A 16029-nucleotide genomic window follows, 5' to 3' on the forward strand; every position below is an offset into this window, starting at 1 on the left:
TTGGAATTTGGGACAGACTGTGTGTATGTAGAGTTAGAATTTTCATTAGGATTTATCTCTCCCAACAGAACATGTCACCCTTGTAATTACTCATTCCTCCAAAGCCCCATTAAATTAAACACTTTATATGAATTGTCTGCTATGCAATACAAAAAGTGCTTGAAATTTGAAGGAAATTAGTTTGCAAATACAGAAAAACTGAAAGTTAACTGGATTATCTAAAAAGATGTTTTTTAATTAAAAGTAAATTGCTACCTCAAATGATGAATTGCTACACCTGCCACCAACATAAGAAACACAGAGTAACTGCTGACGAAGGAGATGAAGTGTTGGTAAACCCACTTTCCCTCAGAAGAAGGGTCATAAAGGGTTGATTGACTCTCCAGAACGAAGGAATGCTTCTAAAAATCTTTTTGGTATGCATAACTCCTCCCTTTTGTTTTATCTTCACTGCAAGATTTTAGGAAGCAAAAAAAACATTATATTCATATGTAATTAAGGACTATGATAAACTATTAACTTTTTTTTTATTTTATTTTACTGTTTCCTCTTACATAAGGAGATAATCTCTGGAGACTACTATATGGTTATCTGGTTTTATTTGAGAAATGTGTTCTAATTTTGGAGGACTCGTGTCTGCACATTTAAGGAATGGGTGAGGTACTACGATGTTATCCTTTTGTGAGGACACAGAGGAAATGTGGCAGTTAGGCTTCAGTGAACTTCTGTAAAACCAGTTGACATGTGCAGCCCAGTGCTTGACAAAAGCATTTATTGAGGCCCATTGGTCACCTACACTATGACAATGGCATGTCAGTTTTGTGCATTTACCACCCTGATCCCAGCTGTGAAATAACGGAATTCTAGCTTCAGAGTTGAACTGAGGTTTTGGTAACTGTTTTCCTTTAATCCTCAACTGGCCTAAATTGTTATGCTAAATGTGAGCTGTAAAGCAGTTATGATTTTCTGCACATGGGAAAAGCTGAATCATTTTGGTAGAAAAGTGATTTCCAAATATATATTAAAAAAATAATCTTGAGAATCTATGCAAACTCAGGAGTCAAGTCTTCAAATAATATTAAAAATAAATAAATAAATAAATAAATAAATAAATAAATAAATAAATTTGGTCCTCAAGCTCTTGTTCTCCTAGCGAATTTTGTTTTTATGAGAGCAATGAGAAGCGTGCTGTTCCTTTTGTGATGTTTTTTGTTTGTTTGTTTTTTCTTTTCTTTTAAAATAGGCTGCTGTTCTGTGTGAACTCTGAATTGTATTTCTAATGTGCATTGCTCGCCTCTATACTTACCTCTAGAGAGCATAATTCAACTCCCTTTGGCTGCAGCATTTGATTTAATTAGCTACATTTTCTCCAGCTGTTCAGCTCAGCTATGTATCTCACAATGCAGGTCCTGCATTCACTTATTCCTTTCCCAGAGGACCATCCTTATTGGGATAGCAACCTGTACAGCATGTAGGAAGACAAGAACAATCAGAACTGAGGAGGAGTTGTACACATCTAAGTCAACATTGAAAATGCATACACATTTTATGAGATAAATAGGTTTTTACAAGAGCAGAACGATTCATATTTTTCAGAAGATATGAACACCTAGTGCTAGATGGAAGTGCTGTGATTTTACATTGGGTTAAACTGCGATGTCTGAATAGTAGTTATTAGAAGTGACCTGGAAGCTCTTTGTAAACTAGGATCCCACTTTACCTTATTCAGTACTTCCTCATTCAAATTTTTCAGCAAGTATTTTTTTTTTGAAAAAAAAAAGCTGCATGACACGTAACTTTTTCCTTTGCCCCCCACCACAGTCCATAACTTCTTCACTTATATCAAATTTACATCAGTGTGTAGCAGACATCTCAAGAGCAACAGGTTAGGTCGATCTAGATTACACTAATTAAGGAGCATCTGCAATGAGGGAAAAAAAATAATTGATATAAAAGACAGAAGCAACATATACAAAACCTAGTGAAGTTCTTATATATTTTTTTTTTCTGATTCATTTGTAGAAAAATTGAAATAAAAGCAGAAGCTGTTTCAGAATCTTGCACCTCAGAATGCATCCTTCATGATGAACGCTACAAAAAGGTAGGAAAGCACCAAACATTTCCATTTTATATTGCAAGAAATTAATGCAAATGGAAGAAGTAATTTTATTTATAAATGATTGACAGATCACTTTTGCAAGATCACTGTGTCTGGCCTCTACAGCTACATATGTTTAAATGTTTTAAAAAGATGTTTAAAAAGGGAATCAGATTGTGGTTTATGAAATTTCAGGCACAGCTTTCACTGTTGATCAAAATGAGAAATGCAAGCATAGGTTAGAAGAATGAGTTGAAGCTATGTTTGAGGTGGTACCGCATTTGAAGAAAAAATAATAAACCAACAAAAAAGCCAATCTGCTATCATTCCCATCTCCAGACTGTTAGTATTATGTCCTTTATTCACTTACTGCTATACATTGAACTCAGAATATTGCAGGAAAAATACAGGTGGTAATTGAGGTCAGAAATCTATTGGAAAGACAGTTTGTTTAGTTCTGCTGCTTGTGAAAAAAAATGCTTGGATTTTGTTTGTTCATTCATTTGCCTTCCTATGTAGCCTCCAATTATATTGTTAAAGTAGTCTTGTTTTGGTATTGATATGACATTTTACATGCCAGGACACTGTTCTGAACTTTTTCATAGTTTCTTCATCCACTTCAGTTGAAGAATTAAATCAAATTAGTAATACTAGTATAGCTAAAGTGGTGGAAAATTAACCCCATTTATAAGATTCAAGCTTTAAAGAATTAATGCTACTATTTATATACAGAGATACAAGCTGTTATATACTGTTCCATTTTGAGAATGTAGGCTCAGCATTGGAGTGTGTGACTTATTATATTGTATATATTATATTATATATTATATATAATTATTATATTATATTGGAGTGTGTGATTATTACATGTGATTACAGTCAGCAATATCACTTTTGTTACTGTTAGGAGAAAGACATAAGAAAAATAAGTTCTACCTACCTATATATATAGTTTGGATACAGTACTGGATTCCCCATGGCTTGCAGTAGTTTGTTTCATTGATTGGAAGTAGAGTCAAAGTCTTTACAAAGCTGACAGTAGAGGAACGGGAGAAGTAATATAATATTTTCTAAAATATGATGCCTCCCAATGAAGGTTGGTACCTAAATGAGAGATCTCTTTACTGCTGCAAGAGACCTCCTTTCAAATAGGAAAATGAGAAGCTGATGGTCAACATTTAAGAGTAGCTATTGAAACTCCTGTTCTTTCACAGCATTATTCAAAACTCCACAATGCATAAAGTATTTATATACTGTTGTTAACAATAGCATTGGCTATAACCCATAAGTTTTTGAGAATAATCAGTTGACATCCTTTTAATCAGTTCTGCTCCATGTTTTATCAGGCATTCCTCCACCAGAATTTTTAACCATGTTTTTGCTCATTTCTCCTTGTGTTCATGATTATTCTTTTTTCAGTTTTCAGGGACATATCAAGTATCACTTCTCTGATTAGCTTTGCTTATGATGCCATGTTTCCCAGTCTTTTTGGACTACAGTTTTAAAAATAAATACAATGATAATAATAAAAGCTCTTCCAATTGGTTATTAACTAGAATTTATTATCTTGGTTTCAGTGGTGAGGCAGTTCCTCTCTCATATGTGTCTTAGAAAGCATGTGTGTATTTCCCACTCTCTCTGGAAGTTACACTTTTATTCTCTTCAGTGTAATGGCAGTAACCTATTTTTGTTAATGACAATATTTTAGTCATATTTTAAGTTCTCTTTACTGTTGCAGAAGCCTTTAAGATGAATTTTCATACAGGTGTGATATGGAGATGCAACAGGTTGATAACAGAGCTACTTCTTGATCTTGATATGAATTTGATGCCTCAACCCTCTGCATCAAAATTCCATTAACAACTAGAGTTATTAAAAAATGTTTTCTTTCAGAAGTACTTATGGCATTTAAATCATGTGTCCCATTGACCTTTAACGTGTCATAAGCAAAACTAGCTTATGCAAAACAGCATTCTGAGAAAATTGATTTTCAGATCCCCACAGCAAATTGGTAGCTATAATGGTCAGTTAGTATTTAGTGTCTAGTTCACTTTAGAAATGCTGTCTTTCTGGTTCTGCCAAATGGGTATGCTCAGCTTATTCAGAAGTTAGGTCAGCCTGTGTCACTAATTCCTAAAACTCACAGCTGTTTTTTAAACAGCTTAATTATTTAGTAAGTATTTTTGAGCATTAGGCTCTTTTTAACCTAGCACTAGAAGGAGGTCATAAAGTACACAGACTTTTCCCAAACATCCTGCTGTAGCTCAGCCAGAAACTTTATGCTTATACAGGAAATTCTTATTGAAATTCTATTGTATTTATCATGTGAGATGTCAGGCAGGTTCACTGCAATGATCTTTTAAAGCCTTGACCATACCAAAAATGACATATTGTATCACCAAATTTGAGAAGTAACAATGATCTCTGCATACTTGGGATAGGAGAGACTACGGTATATTGTGGCAGTTGCTAATTTTACATGAATCTTATGTAAAAGAAAATCCACAAAAATCCATTTTAATGCAGTTTTCAGACAGCTTTTTGTGCTATGTAAACATAAGAAGCTAATCTACACAGACAAAGAGAGAACAAAAAAATGTGGAACTATATTACTTCCATTATATAAATTTTAACAGTACTATGATGTGAAGCACCTCGTCACTTTATTCTTCCATCTAACACTAGTGATGTCATGCACCATGTTCAGATGGTGCATGAACATCATTAGATGTTCATGAATTAGCAGGCGTCCAAGCATATAATGTCAGAATAATTAAATGGCCTAGAGAAAACTTCTTTCAGCCCTATACCAGAAGAGAAGGAGAGGAACACAAAGAATTTATGATTCCTCTGAAGAACATCTAGTCAACTCAATCCATGTGCCTTCTATCAATAACTAATAACATATCTGCATCTACTGATGAAGACCATCACTTTTTGCTGTCACAGATATGTATCTTTTTAACATACCCTGCTTATGTGAAGTTAGTTATGTGGTAGGCTCAAAACCAGGACTTGGAAGCTGCAATATCTGAAGTGCACCTGTGACTGTGCCAGATTTCACCTCAGGAATGTATGCCATGTTTGTACTTTCCAGATTTCTTGTATTACTAGTAAGTAGCATCACTGATGTAGGCTGTACCCTTTACTCCCAATTTCCCCCTACACCAAGTGCTTCTTCCCATGAATTTTTCTTTCACCATTATTGTTCACCTTTTAAAGAGCATCATAGAGCCAAAAGCAATCAAAGACAAGGAGAGAGAAAAGAAAATTATTTAAATAGTGCTTGTCTTACTGGTTTTGAATAAAGATTGTGCTGAAACTGGGTTGTGAGTAGTTACAGTTCTAGTAAATGCATAAGGGTTTAAAACGGAGTGTTATTAAGAACTTTCATATAACAAACTGACGGTTAGCCAGATGAGAACTTCCCCATTACTGTGTTTCCCAAAATATGAATGGAACCCTAACCACACATAGCAGACAAATGTTTAAGAATGCCAAGAAAGAGAACTTGAGTAAATATTAAAAGAAATGAGCATAAAAAGATGGAAAGGACAAAATGAGAGATGTGGCAATGTGTTATTTTAGACAGCTGTGCTGGTTAAGTATTCTTGCAATTGCTTGTTCATAGATGTCTTATCAAAATCTCTCTCTTTAATATATAAATTTAAAAAATATATTAAATATATAAGTAATGTGAATATTAAAAAATATGGTAGAAACACTGTGGCTAATTATTTATAGACAAACTTTGAGTAAAATGCAAGTGATCAGAAAGTAAATATTTTTTTTAAATGCCAAAGGCCACTGTTTTTCATAATCCCTAGGTAGCTACTCCCACTGAATGTCAAAGATGATCTGATTAATAGCCTTAGTTAATTGTTTAACCATTTCACTCATTAAAATGACCTTTTTTCCATTTCAATATTTTTTTCTGCTCAGAGCATATCTCCCTGGTAATTAAATCCTCACTAAAATGCATTAACTCATGTCACCCATGCTTCGACTTTGCTGCTCTTGTCTCTGCCGCCCCTTCTCTGGCCTGGAGCTGGTCATCCTCTTCCAGCTTGGGGCACACACTCTTGCTTCCCTCCTGCAGGTGCTGGCCCCAGGGCTCTCAAGCAAGAGCAGAGGCACGTTTGCCAAGCAGTGCCTCAGAGAGATGAGGGAAAGGTCTGCTTGGGACTGTATCACTTTTTTGTCCACCCTCCTCATCTCACCTGTGTCCTACCTACTAAACTACTGAAATTGGTCAGTCACAAGTGGATTGGCTCTAAAAAATTCCTATCTGGTTGCAGTCACAAAGATGGACACTTATATTCAATATGTGTTGTATTTTGTGAGAGGAAAAGGAAGATCTATGTCCCCTGCATACTTGAGCTAAGCCTGGAAAAAAGACATTGAAAAAAAATATAGATCTGCAGTGTCACTTCTTAAGTCAGACAAAGGATGTGATATAATAAATACTTGTGCTCATCCTCTTTCACGGATGTTGCTTTTCATTTTGATTAGTTATTTTAAAAGGCTCATTTCTTAGTTTTTACCTCTTGTAAGGCTTTTCATTATACTGCTCCTATAAGTACAAGAAAACAGAAATCACAATGAAACAATATATATACTGATGCTAGAAATTTCTTCTCAAATGAAATGATGCTGGTGCTTTTAAGAGCTGAAAATATTTTACCAAATTTTTAACAGCCTCAGGATGTTATAAGCTAATAATGACAGGCTTATTAGTGTGTGAAATACCTCCTAGCTGTTCTCCAAGGTGTTTAAACTAATCAACTATTAAGAATAAGGGAATAATTTTCCTTTTACTGTCAGTAGCATCAGTTCATTGACTTTACTGATATCTCTTCTGCTTTACACTAATGCAAGAGAAGCAACATGTCCACATATAGCATCAGGTCTGTAGGGTGAGTTGGAAGTAGTATTATTGACTGACCTTGATTTTTGAATGATAGATAAGTGAAATTATATCACATGATGAAAATGTATCCTAAACAGTTTTTTCTCAGCATTTTCCTTGCATCCATGTAAAATTTGTTCCCCCAAACTGACATTTGGCAATTGTGCATCAATTAAAATAAAAAGGAAAAGGAAATCACTAATCATAGAATCATAGAATATCCTGAGTTGGAAGGGACCCATAAGGATCACCAAGTCCAACTCCTGGCACTGCACAGATCTGCCCAAAAGTTTAGACCATGTGACTAAATGCACAGTCCAATTGCTTTTCAAATTCAGACAGGCTTGGTGCAGTGAGTACGTCTCTGGGGAGCCTGTTCCAGTGTGCAACCACCTTCTTGGTGAAGAACCTCTTCCTGATGTCCAGCCTAAACTTCCCCTGCCTCAGCTTAACACCATTCCCGTGAGTACAAATTCACAAAATTTGTATTTCTCTTTCCTTTTGTTCTGAGAGTGGTGCCAACAACTGACGTGACACGACAGTGCCAGGACAAGAGGAAATGGACGCGAACTGAAGCACAAGAGGTTTCCTCTGAACATGAGGAAGCACTTCTGTGCTCTGCAGGCAGATCACTGGCATAGGTTGCCCAGAGAGGTTGTGGAGTCTGCCACCTTGGAGATCTTCAAAAACCATCTGGACATGGTCCCAGGAAACCTGCTGTGGGTGACCCTGCTTGAACAGGGGAGGTAGACTGGATGATCTCCAGAGACCCCGGCCAACCTTAACCATTCTGTAATTCTGTGATGCTGATTGTTTTTGTGAGTTGTTTTAATTTGGGGAGGGGAAATCTGCAAAATGAGATTTTTTATTTTGTAGACAAATTGAAGGACATAGGACATGCATAGACTTTTGAAGAAGAATTTGGTGTTCAAAAGATAAGGAAGAAAAAAAAGGATAATTCTTCTGAGCCATGAAATAAACAAAAATATATCTCACCATCAAAAGTTCAGACAGAGTGTCTAAAGGACCCTGCAAAAGTTGCACATACTAATTCTTTAAACCTAGCCTGGAATCTGAAATGGAAATCTTATCTATTTCTTTTGGTTTATGCAAGATTGTGCATCTGAGGTGACCAGAGTCTGTGGTACAGCCAAACACACTGAAGGTTGCTGGGCGTGCAGTGCTTTAGAAAATGATGGATGGATGCTAGCGGTATCTGTGAAGAAAAAGCATTAACCTGAAAATAGTCTTCACATGGAACTGACTGGTATCCCTTCCTATCTGAAGAAGAAAGCTGATTAGAGGTATCTGCTGACAGATCACAGATGTGAAAGATTGTGGAAAAAGGATTCTGTGTTTTTTTGAAAGTCAAGACTGAGCTGAGAATCAGCATCCTGCCCTGTAGCATCCCAACCAAGATAATACGTTAAGGATTAGCAGTGCTTTCAGAAACAGCACACTGCAATTGCTACTGAGCTTTGTGAGTCAAGTACAAAATTATAGAAAGGGGTATTAAGTGCTCTCACATGTAAAAAGGCACTGAAAGACTGAGAAGGATGAACAAGGAAAGAAGAACCTCAAAATGGTATCACTGAACAGATGAACAGACTGGACAACAAGGGGAAAACTTTGGAAATTGATGCTACCAGTATAACAACCCATTTGGTCTTTCAGCTTTCAGCACTTGGGTTTCCAATGACATTTTCCTGGCTAAAGGGTGAACCAGGTTGTAAATGCTCTGGAGTCACTTGGAGTCATTTGTATAAGTCCAGTTTTGGCAATGTTTGTTTGTGATTTATTTTAGAATTGTGTGTGGAATTAACTTATTTAAAACTGACTACAGGAAACACAGTTTCAATAATCACATGTTCCCTCTAGTCATGGTTGAATTTATCTTCCCAATTATCTTTATCAACAAACATTTCCAGATTGCTTCTGACTTGTCTATTAAAATATACTTGGTGCTAATCAAAACTGTGCATAACCCACTAATCATGCTGTCAGCTGCTACTAGCTCTATGGCGATAGTAAGATTCAAGGAAAAAATAATATTTCAATTATATGGTTATCTAACCCCGTATTTGTTGATGGGATTATTATCTAAATTCTAAAAGGTCGTGGAAAAGGATAAGAGATTTGGACAGGGGTTAGCAGATGGTCCAGAACTGAAGTCAGGTGTCTAAAGACTTGCACATGAGAAAGGATAGACGAGCCTTTAGTGAGATATGTTCTGGTGTGATTTTCTAAGTAGGACTTAAGCAATTTATTTCAATTCTCATATAGTGAATAATTGCATGTAAATCAGAAAGCAGCAAATGCAGAACTCTTTTTCTGCACTATAAACAACAAGAAAAAATCACACTTTTTGTTTCATTGGAAAATATTTCTTATCATTTTGAACTTGCTGTTCTGCTTAACTGACTTATTTCATTCTTATTGACTTCCATGGCAGTAGCACCCACATGCTTAGAGAATTCTCAGGCAGTGATTTGTATACATGATCATGCATACTCTCCAACTCATCATCTTGCCTGAAGTCTTACAGCGACAACAAAGAGGAAAAGAAACATATTTATTATTTTTACTCCTCAGACTGGAAATTAAGATCTGGAGAGATCACAGTTGGGAGTTCTACAATTCTTAGTGCACAAGTAAGTTACAAGTACATAGAAGTCTCTTGTTTTCAGAAGGAGTTGCTTGAATATAGCACAGGATTGGATGGAATGGACTGCAAGGCCAGAACATTTATCATTTAATGACACTCAGAGACCTAGATATTTGCACACAGAATGAGTCCAGCAATATAAGCCAGTAAAAGTTACCGAGAAACAGTATAACCATATATTTTCAATGTCATGTTTTTCAGTTGTTGTTGTTTGTTGTGTTTTGTTTTTTGTTGTTGTTGTTGTTGTTTTTTGTTGTTGTTGTTGTTGTTTTCTTAATTTAGCAATGCATGGTTCACTAGTTAAAACACTAACATTCTGCAATAAGTTCTAAGTGCTTGTTAAATGCATGATGAATTGGGAAAGTGATATGTTTCAAAAAGGAGTCATCAATCAGCAGGAATACAGAAAGATGAAGGGGTGTAGTAGAGTTTCTCAACAACTCCTTAGCATGGTAAGTGTTATTCCCAGGGGTAGCTATGTAGTAGTCTAGACCTTTTGTCTGCTTCTTACTTCTTTCTTTAAAAGTGGGTTGCGGAAGTTTTAATAAGCTGCAGTTTGCTTATTATTCTGAAATATATCAAACTGATTCTAAGAAATAGGAAGGAACACATGCTTTATGGCATAATGATTATGGGATTTATAAGGAAAGGTCACTCAAAAAACTTTTCAATGATTGTGGCTAGGCTTTCTGTCATCATGGATTGAAAGAGAATATCTGAAAACAGAGTAGGAAAGAGACAAATGTATTTGTATATGTTCCTGTCTGTGTTCCTCTTTAGACCCAAATTCATCTGAAATTGCTTGGGTCAGGCTCTCTGAGTCTTTGCCCAGGCACAGTTTGTGTTGAAATCAAAGATGACATATCTTACTTCTTACAATAATCTAAAACGCAGTGGAATCACAGAACAGAGGAATTTGTTCTTTAGATCTATATTTCTAAAAATTATAAACTGCTTTGTAACTGCCGTTGACCATCAGTGCTCCCAGACTCTGTTTTGCTTGTGCTCAGGGAGCGAATAGGAAATATTGAGAGGTAAGAACCTGCTTCAAACCAATTGACTGCCTCATTAACAGGTGAGGAGGTGGGATTCTAATAATGGTTAAAAATCATAACCATCAGATATTCATAACATAGTCACACAAAGCTAATCTCTCCACTCCAGCTTTATAATCAATGAAGTGGGAGACCTCCTTCAGAATACCAGGTGCCTCCATGGAAGAAGATCCTTTCTCTTCCCTGCCCATAAAGGCAGACAGTTTCATAGTTCTTGTGGACACATCCCCACAGGTGTTAAGGAAACAGTTAGCAATATAATATTTCTAGTTAGATCTGCTCACTTCTGTTTTGTTCAAGGTACTACTTAAGGTTTGTAGAATTGAGGCTACAATGTTCATTTATATGGAACAAATATAAAGTTCAGTTCAGCATGTATAGGTGTTTCTAGGAAACATGATCCATCAATTTTTATTTATTTCACAGAAAGAGCTGAAAATTCAAGTTGTTTTCCGTAACAAGAACTGAGAAAGATACCAAGAAAACTCAGAAGAGAGATACAACCTCAGTGTGGATGTTGATGAATACAGGCAGAATTTATGCGTACCCGATGCAATGCCTACAGTTGATCATGGTAAGACAGTTACACTAAAAGAGTTCTATTAGGTGCATACTGAACGTACATAGTAATGTTGCTGAACAAACTGCAGAGTCCATATGCCTCTGTAGCTTGTTAGAAATATGATACTTTAAAAAACAATAAAAGTCATATTATCTGTCTCTAAAATATGGACATATGCCTCAGCAGGATGCATCTGCTAAGCTTAAAATTAAGTCAAATCATGACACATTAGGGATCCTGAGGAAGCACTGGAGGAAGAAGAGCAACGGGGTGAAAATTTAATGAAATATATTGGTACACATGTATTAAAGATTCACTTTACTTCTGCCATCCTTCATATACTTAGTGAAAATATATGCAAATGCAGAGGTACTGATGACATTTCCCATTTTACAAAGCTGTTATAAAATAGCTTTGTGGAATGACAGTATAGACTTTGAATGAAATGAGAAAAGTGAAATAAATGATGTATGCACTGGCTTAGGATGAACTTAAGAAATCTGGGATGTCTACCAGTGATTGGGAAGGTAAAGATCATCTGCCGGGACAAAGAATTTAGTTGGAGGTATGAGGAAGAATGAAGTAAAGAAAGTCTTATTTGTGCTACTGGAAATTTCACTAGAACATAATACATTACGGGAAAAAAAAAAAAAAAAAAAAGAAAAAAAGAAAAAAAAAGAGGAATAAGAATAGTAAATTAAGAGATTTCTTTAAAAGCAGAGAAAATGGGCTTGTAAATAAAAAAAAATAATAATAATAAATAAAAGGAATCAGGGGAATGGAAGAAGAGCTTGGACAACATAATGCCTTTAAAGACTAAGGAAAGATGTTTTTGAGACAGTGGCGTTAAAGGATGAGAATGGAAATCAAACCTCATAGCTTGGGAAACAATTTGTTTTTGTGCCAGGTGTGTGCAACTGGCAGTCAGTGAGTTTGGGAAGGGAATGCTGTGGGCAGCTGCAACACCTGTGCTGTCAGGGAAAGAAAAAGCTTGTGTGTTTTCCATGTGTCACATTAGGGAATCAGTGTTCAAGAACCTGACCTCATTGATGCTCAGGACATGCTCAACTACCATGCTGCCTACCATCAAAGAAGTTTTCAATACCAGCTTCATTTTCTTCCTTCCTACTAAGTGGGGGTCCTTTTGGCCATTAGTAGCAGAACTTAGCCCAGTTTTTAGTTTTTATTTATTATTATTATTTATTTATTTTTTCTTACCTAGGGTTCCTGTTCCTTGAGATCTTTCCTGCTCCTGGAGGAAGTCTGAATGGTTTCTTCTGCTACTTTGTTGCTAGCTATTCTGCCTTTTAACCATTTTTTTCCCCTCATTGTGCTTAGTACTCACAAGTCCTCAAGCCTTTCACTCATATTCACATTTCTGTCTTTGAGCCTTGGTCCTTTGCATCCTGTTTGCTCCTGCCACCTTTGTCAGATGGGTCTGGAAATGACGGAGCTCTAACAGAGTGGTTTGTCTTTTGTTTTGTTGTGTTTTCTGCAGACTGCTCAATCAAATAAGTTACAAAATACAAGAGAGAAGGACAGCATTTTCACCAATGCAAGCAGTCAATCCAAAAGATTGATTAGGGTCCCAAAAATTTTTTAAGAAGCTTTGAGAATCAATAAACAATTCATTACTTGGATTTCAAGGGTATGTTCCCTGTTTAAGATCTTCTTTCTGTGCAACTAATACAAATAATTGTATTATTATGGCAATAATACAATTTTATACAGTAATACAATAATAAAATTATGCCATTTTATACAATAATAAAATATTGTGTAATCATATTTGCTTTATTATGACAATAATACAAATAATTGTTTTATTGCATTACTGGTAGGAAAAAGAAATGTAATTTTGTTGATAAACTGAACAGAGAGGAAAGATAGCAAAGAAGTTAGGCTGCTAACCTCGGATTTGGGAAATCTGAGTCCAAATATTTTTTAGGCTTGAGGTCTTCGTGGGCTTCTGAGTGAATAATGGATTTTATCTCTCCTTGCACTATGAAAGGAGTGAGGTGGTTTCCTTTCCTCATAGAAGTGTTGTAAGAATGTTGTAAGTGCTCTGTCACTACATAAGTGCTGCACTGTAAGTGCCTATACAGATTTATTACTCTTATGCTAAAGACCTAAGAGCATTCTGGTAGCATTAAACAGACATATTCAATATCTTTATTTAACTTATACTCTTCTCTTTCACACAGCAGTTGTGTTTTCATATCCCCCCATGCATAATTACAGAAATATTACAATATCTGATGGGATGGAAAAGGCACAGGTTCCTTCAGCACTAGAAATGACATTAGAGTGATGTAGATTTATTTTGGTTTTAAATAGGACTGTCGATTCTATAGCTAAGAAGAATGTTTTGTAAACATCATTCATATTCTGTATGAGTATACATTTCACACTTTTGACTTTCCTGATTTTCTTTCCTCTAATAAAAATATGAGGGGTGTGAAATACAGAAAAACAGTTTGGGCATTACTCCAAGTCCTTGTGTATTTTGCATGGATATTCATTTTGACAACTCCTCTTGGGACTTCATATAGGTAAAGGGGCTTCAGGGTATCAATGGGGTCACATTTCGGTGACAACTTCTTGTAAATGTTCCTAAGAGGCTACTGGCATTAGTCCAACACCTTGATTAAGAGACTTCATTTGGCTTGCACAATGTTATGATGGAAAAATTATTCTCAGGCAGAGGAGAAGACCAAGAATTATGAACCACATGTTCTCCTTACTTCGTTTTTGAAGTCTCAACAGCCATGCATGTTTAAAGACTTGGTCTAATCTGCAGAATTGTGCATATTTTCCCCTCAAGGAAGAACTGGAAGGGCTTCAGCATTTTCCCAAATTAAATTACAACTTTGACCATGATTTAATTCACTGTGGGGGATGGCTGTAAATTGCTACAGATTTAGCAATCTATGGGTGCCAAGCACCCATTTCATCTGCAAAAGCTGTTAGATATTATGTTAGAAGCAAATGGTCAAAACCATTAAAAATCTATTTTGCATATAATACACAACAGTAACAAAAAATGAGTTCACACTTTTAAACAAAAATAAACCTTGCATATCTACTTTTCTCAGTGAGGAATGTTGAAAAATACATTTGAATTCCTCTTAAATCTATGCTATTTTTCCCTGGTCATAGTGTGAAAGATTAGTAATAAAGTATAATTTCTTTGTAAAACAGGCACACACATCATGTACACATGGTTTGGTTTTCAGAAGGATTGATAAAATAAAAAAGAATTGACTGGTCTTGACAAAAATCAATTAGTATGAGATGTTGCAAGGACTTTGAAATGCATTCAACATGGAAAATGCCATACTATATCTGCCAGCCTTGAGAACGTGTCCTTAATTTTTAGCCACAGACCTTTTAGCACAATGGATAAAAACAAACATTTAAGTAACATGAAAAATCAGCTTTGAAGAGAGCAACTCTAGGCCATTTTTAATCATAAAAAATAATGACAGCAATGACTTCCCTAAAGACTTTATAGATACTGGAGGCTTGCACCATTTTGTGTGTTTAATCATCATGTTTCATATTGCAAATCCTCTGTCAGCTCTTTGGGAAGCCCTTCCTACAGCCTGACATCTCTCCCAGAGCAGCAGAAGAGGCTGAGATGACAACAGTGTGGGGGATGCATGGTCTGTCAGGGCTGCTGATGGGAAATGAGGACATTCAGGTGGACGAGTACCCAAAGCAACCAATGCTGGAGCTTTTTGATTGGAGGGGTTGTCCCTTGAGGTGCAATTTGCTATTTAAATCTGTCAAAAGCTTTTAATATTGAAGGCTTAATTGCATCATTTGGGAAGACTGTTATGAAGAAAGATGCGTCTTTATAAAGGCTTAGCTCAAGGATGTCCAGTTAATACAGTGCTTTGTGTATCTACAGGATCATGATATAAATGGTACCAAATGATGCAAGGACATATTTCTGTCTTTCTCCCTTCCCTTCCCTTTTATTTGACATTTAAGTCTAGGGACAGGAAGTTTATGCTCCAGGCTCTGTCCTTTGTATTTCACTCACTGGTGCCACTGTGCCCAGAGTCTCCATGGCCCAGCACCCAGCCCAGCTTCTGGCAGGTGTTGCTGCCCCTGGGCATCCTCCCTGACCTCCTGGCTGTCTTTTGCTGCCTTTGATGGGACCCAGGCACTCAGAAGTGGCAGCAGCTGGAAAGTGGGCAGGACAGATATAGAGGATGGATTTGGCCGAACTTTGGGAAAAAAGAAACAAACCAGCAAATCACTCTGATTCCCAGTGCTCCCATGACCTGTGAAGCTACTCCAGATGGCCCAGCACCACCCATGAAAGCAGGGCACAGGTACATCACTCTTCTTTACTCCCGGCTGCCTGTCAGCTATGCACACAAACCATAACATTCCCACTTATTCTGGTGCTGTCTCAAACCCACCAAGATGAGACACCCGTCCCCCAATGCACACCTTCCCTATTGTCCCCTCCTACTTCCCCCAATCCATTCTTTTACACCCCAGGCACTCTCTCCGACTTATCCATAACTGGCTAAGTTTGTGCTTATCTCTGTCTTTCCCTAACAATATTTGTGGAAGGGGAGATTAACCATAAACTGAAATTAATTGGCATGTAAAATTATTTGAAAAATGCAAATTAGACCATTAAATCATTTAAAATGTCATGTATAGTGCAGCACAAAATTTGGCAGGGAGAAGGGGTGATTATCACAGGTAGGCAGGCCAGCA

At 36.5% G+C, this 16029-nt stretch overlaps 1 long non-coding RNA gene across 1 annotated transcript; it reads left to right on the forward strand.

Annotated features, from left to right (window-relative positions):
- Positions 1 to 288: 288 nt before the first annotated feature.
- On the forward strand, positions 289 to 13515 carry LOC106017717 (uncharacterized). The gene is made up of 4 exons (XR_002403086.4): positions 289 to 416; positions 2023 to 2101; positions 11154 to 11301; positions 12512 to 13515. It is a non-coding gene; the product is annotated as an uncharacterized lncRNA (long non-coding RNA).
- Positions 13516 to 16029: the final 2514 nt, after the last annotated feature.

The sequence above is a fragment of the Anas platyrhynchos genome, chromosome 3 (genome assembly GCF_047663525.1).
Source record: "Anas platyrhynchos isolate ZD024472 breed Pekin duck chromosome 3, IASCAAS_PekinDuck_T2T, whole genome shotgun sequence".
Taxonomy (NCBI): Eukaryota; Metazoa; Chordata; class Aves; order Anseriformes; family Anatidae; genus Anas; species Anas platyrhynchos.